Below are 5,505 nucleotides of genomic sequence, written 5' to 3' on the forward strand. Positions count from 1 at the left end.
AGGAAATATGTAAAGATTTAATCACAAGAATGTTTTGTTAAGAGTATTTTTACAGAAACAAAATGAGACAAAATAAAACAAAAGCAAATACAATTTATTTTTTTTTGGCAGTGGTACCCGATTTGTGGGATCTTAGTTCCTTGATCAGGGATTGAACTTAGGCCCCAGATGTGAAAGCATGAAGTTCTAACCACTGGATCACCAGGTAATTCCCTAGAATACAATTTTAATATCCTAAAACAAGCCATTGATGAAATATACTATGATGGACAATAAACTGCCATAGAGACATTTAAAAAAAGAAGTAAGTTCTTTTTAAGAAGAATATTGAATTACATGGAAAGACTAAGAAGAAATACTATAAAATGTTAGCAGTGGTTATTTATGGATACTGGGATTATAAATGCAACATTTTCTTTTATGTACTTTTTCTGTTTTAAATTTATTACAATAAACATGAATTTTAATATACTAAAGAAATGAAGTTTATTTTTAAATGTTTTATCCATCCTTCAGAGATCAGCTGAAAAGCTGTTCACTGTGAACTGTTCTCAGAATCTTCCAACTGAATATGACTCTTTCCTTCTCCAAATTCTATAGCCCTGTATATGTCTCTCATGGTACTTATCACATAGGCCATGTATTAAAGTTATTTATTAATATGAATCTGATTTGCCTCTCCTGCTGAGCATATGTGGGACTGACTACGTTATCAGGCACTGCCTAAATCAGGGATATTGACTATTTCCACACCACTTGATTAGCAATCTTTTCTAAAAAAAAAAAATTTTTTTATTTATTTGGATGCACCGGGTCTTGGTGGTTGCACACAGGGCCTTCGATCTTCACCATGGCATGTGCGATCTTTAGTTGTGGCATGCAGATTCTTAGTTGCAGCATGTGGGATCTAGTTCCCTGACCAGAGATTGAACTTAGGCCCTCTGCATTGGGAACGTGGAGTCTTAGCCATAGGACTACCAGGGAAGTCCCTTGATTAACAATCTGCATGACTCAGATTAGCACCCTAACAGGAGCTAGTCTGATCTAGACACCAAAACTGATCTAGAGAAAGGACTGGTTCATCCTGAATTCAGGTTATTTCTAAGGTTAATGATATTTGAATGACTTATTTAACTTAGGATTTATAAACAAAAGAAATTATTGGGAAGAACAGCACTATGTAAACTACTTATATATTCATCAAGCAGTTAACATAGACAGACATAGAATTAATTACAAGTGTGTTTTTGTTTAATGCCAATCCTCTGCTTAGAGTTCCTCTTCTTGGATGGTAAGCTTGTTTTAACTGGACTGTTAAAAAACAATATTTTATCTAGCAATAATGTCCCAGATAATAATATACTAAACAGTCAAATATAAACACAAATTCAGTGAATTATAGTTCCTAATGCACAATGTAAGGTATAGAGTTTTCTGCTCCACTTGTTTCTGCCCTTGGTATAAACATTTTTGCACTTTGTACATATTTATTCCTACTAGATTTGGAGCTCCTTATGGCAGTAGATTTGGAGCTCCTCATGGCAGTAGAAATAAGGCTAGTCTTATTCACATCTGAATTCCTGGTTCTTGATACCTAGTATATAATGAAACATAATACAGATGTTTGTTGAACTAAAAACCCTAGCCACTAGCGTTCAGAGTCAGAAGACCTGGGTTCAAATCTCAGTTCCAGTTGCCAAGGGCAAAACACTTAGCTAATCTGAATTTTACTCTCCTCCACTATAAAAATCAGATTTTTTTTTTTTTGGCCAGGCTCAGGCGGTTTAATGAGTTTTATTTATTGGCTAAAAGTGTCAGTTTTGCAATGGAAAAAAACAAATGTCGGACTTTCCTGGTGGCACCCTGGCTAGTAATCGGCTTGCACATGTTTGATCCCTGGTCTGAGAAGTTTCTACATGCCACAAAGCAATTATGCCTGTGTGCTACATCTATTGAGCCCTCCCTCTAGAGTCTGGAAGCCACAGCTACTGAAGCTCAAGCACTCTAGAGCCTGCGTTTTACAACAAGAGAAGCCACCTCAATGAGAAGCCAGAGTACCGCAACTAGAGAGGAGGCGCCCCCTCGCCCCAACCCACAGCAAGAAGAGAAAGCTGGCCACAGCAGCAAAGATCCAGTGTAACCGAAATCAATCAGTCAATAAAACAACACCAGAACAAACGCATCTCTGGTCCTTGTTTCAACCCTGTCATAGCCCAAAGGGCACTGGCCAGTGGAGACCAGGGCCACCCAGAGCCACTGTGGGGGTGGGGCTGTTTCAGAGCAAAGAGGGGGCCTTGGGCAGCACTAGCCTCATTCCTTGAACCTGTTATTCTGGGGGCACACAGGGCTCTGCCGTACCTGCTGTGCTTTAAGCCTCTTGAGGATGTTATGCATGTGGAAGCAGTAGGAGCACTGGCCCCACAGCAGCAGGCAGTCGTCACTCAGCATCTTGATGTCCAGGCAGCTGCCACTGAAGGCCATGTGGAAGATGCTATAGTCCTCATGGGTGGCCACCCAGAGCCAAGTGACCATGCTGTTTCAGCACTTGCCCTTCACCTTCATGGCACAGGGAGCCTGCCTTCTGTTGGCAGCGCTTAGACTGTAACATTGTTATGAGAATTAAATGAGAGAATGAATATGAAGGTTTTTTAAACAGTCTGTCCCATGATAAATTTGTCATTAATGAAGTCTTAAAGTAGAGAAATGATTGTAAGGTCATGGAATAACCAGGAGAGACCAGATACATGATTCCAAAGGCCTCCACAAGATGGTATTAATTCTCTTGGTATGTTTCCCATGGGCGGGATCTTACAAATACCTGCAAGTTCAAACATCTGGTTTTGTCAGTGCAGAGAGGAAATTTTGGGGTCAGACTCATATTAGTCAAGCTCACAAGACCTGTAAAAACCAGAACATATAAACTACAGTGTCAGTTCACCAATTTACACCAATTCCATCTGCCATGAGAAACAGAAGGTTTAAGTCAGCACAATCAGCACTTCCCACAAACGTTGCTCCTAATTTGGTCCACCAAATTATATTCAGAAGGTCACTTGGTGAACATGCATGTTTCCCATGACTGCTGTAACAAATTACCACAGACATGGTGACTAAAAACAGCAAAAACTTATTCTGTCACAGTTCTGGATCCCTGAAGTCCAGGATCAGCATCACTGGATCAAAATCAAGGTACACCAAAGCAGCACTCCCCTCAGGGCTGGAAGGGAGAACCTAGTCCTGGCCTTTCCCAGGTTCTGGTGGGTGCCAGCATTCCTTAGCTTGTGACAGCATCACTCCAATATCTGCCTCCATCTTCACACTGTCTTCTCTTTGTATGTGAAATTTGTCTTTCGCTCTGTTTTGTAAGGATTCTTTTGGTTACATTTAGTGCCCACTCAGATAATCCAGCGCTTCCCTGGTGGCTCAGAGGAAGATCCCCTGGAGAAGGAAATGGCAACCCACTCCAGTATTCTTGCCTGGAAAATCCCATGGACAGAGGAGCCTGGTGGGCTATATTCCACGTGGTAGCAGAATTGGACACGACTGAGCGACTTCACTTTTCACAGATAATCCGAAATAATCGCCTCATCTCAAAATCCTTAATCACAGCTGCCAAGCCCTCCCTCACTTTTTTTTTTTTTTTTGCCATGTAAGGTAATATTCATAGGTTCCAGGGATTCAGAGATGGAAATCTTTTCTGGGGATACACATTTTTCAGCCTATCACAGGTTGGAAATTGAGATCTGAAAAGTAAATTATACTACTAGAAACACTGAAGACCCCAGACTGCACTGTGTGATACATTTACTTTCACAGCAGGAAGAGCCTTGTCAAATGGCCTGAGTACTCAAATCCATTGCCAAGATTCACTTTCTCAACACAGGGCTTGGATGGCCATTGCCAATGTTTGCTTCTGTGATTGCTTTTTAATGCCTCCATGACTAGCAAAACTCTTTTTGATTGGCCTGATTTTTCTTTCCTCTTTTTCCTTCCTTCCTTTCTTTCCTTTTGCGTTTTTTTCTTTCTTTTGTCTAGACTTGGAACTATTTTATTTCTGAAATTGGTGCCTTTGCCTAGCTCTGTTATGATCCACTACTTGTTAATATTTATAGCTTAATTCTTTTTCCCCTACACTATGCAGCTTATGGGATCTTAGTTCCCAGACCAGAGATTGAACCCAGGCTGTGGCAGTGAAGACCTGGAATTCTAACCTCTAGACCACCAGGGAAATCCCCTAATTCTTTTTTTTTTTAAAGTGGAAGTATAATTGACCTACAGCACTATGTTAGTTCCAGTTGCACAAAATAGTTATTCCGTAATTCTATATGTTACAAAATGATCACCACTGTAGCTTAATTCTTTTTTTTTTTAAAAGGCTAGAAACTATAAAAAAGAGCCAAATGAAAATTCTAAAAATGAAAAATAGAGTATCTGAAAATTTAAAAGTATTGAATGATCTTAACGGCACTTTAGAGATAGGAAAAAGTTGGTGAACTTGAAGATACATTAATAGAAATGACTCAGTTTGAAGACTATAGAGAAAAAGAAAAGGTTGAAAAATGTGAACAGAACTTCAGAAACTTATAATACCAGAAATCTAATATACATATATGTAATTGGAGTCACAGAAGGAGAGGAAAGAGAGAATGGAGTGAAAAACTCTCTGGAGAAATAATGGTTGAACACTTTCCAAATTTGGTGAAAGACATAAATTTTCAGATCAAAAGTGCTCCACAACTGTTATAGGAAATGTAAATTGGTACAGCCAATGTGGAAAAACATTATGGAGATTCCACAAAAACTAAAAATAGAACTATAATATGAGCCAGAAATTCCACTCTTGAGTATATATCCAAAAAAATATGTGTACCCCAATGTTCACAGCAGTACTATTTACCATAGTCACGGTGTAGAAGCAACTTAAGGGTTGATTAACAGATGAACAGATAAAGAAGATGTGAGATACACACACAATTGAATACTACTCAGCCATAAAAAAGAAAATTGCCATTCACAACAACATAGGTTGACTTGGAGGGCATTATACTAAGTGAAATAAATCAGACCAAGAAAGAAATACTGTTTGATATCGCTTACATATAGAATCTAAAAAAAGCAAAGCCGATGAATATAGCAGAGAAGAAACAGACTCACAGATATAGAGAACAAACCAGTGGTTACAAGAGGGGAGAGGAAAGAACGGGGACAAGATCGGGATAGGTGATTAAGAGGCACAAATTACTTTATATAAAATAAATAAGCTATAAGGATATATAGTATAGCACAGAGATATAACCAATATTTAATAATAACTATAAATAGAATTTAAGCTTTAAAAATTATGAATCAGTGGGAGGTGGGAGGGGGGTTCAGGATTGGGAACTCATGTACACCCGTGGCTGATTCATGTCACTGTATGGCAAAACCAATACAGTATTGTAAAGCAAAATAAAGTAAAAATAAAAATTAAAAAAAAATTGTGAATCATTATGTTATACACATGAA

At 38.5% G+C, this 5,505-nt stretch overlaps 1 pseudogene; it reads right to left on the reverse strand.

Moving 5' to 3' along the window:
• Window positions 1-2,310: 2,310 nt before the first annotated feature.
• LOC138079175 (anaphase-promoting complex subunit 11 pseudogene) lies at window positions 2,311-2,562 on the reverse strand (annotated as a pseudogene).
• Between the last annotated feature and the right edge of the window lie 2,943 nt (window positions 2,563-5,505).

This window comes from Capricornis sumatraensis, chromosome 4 (assembly GCF_032405125.1).
Source record: "Capricornis sumatraensis isolate serow.1 chromosome 4, serow.2, whole genome shotgun sequence".
In the NCBI taxonomy this organism is placed as follows: domain Eukaryota; kingdom Metazoa; phylum Chordata; class Mammalia; order Artiodactyla; family Bovidae; genus Capricornis; species Capricornis sumatraensis.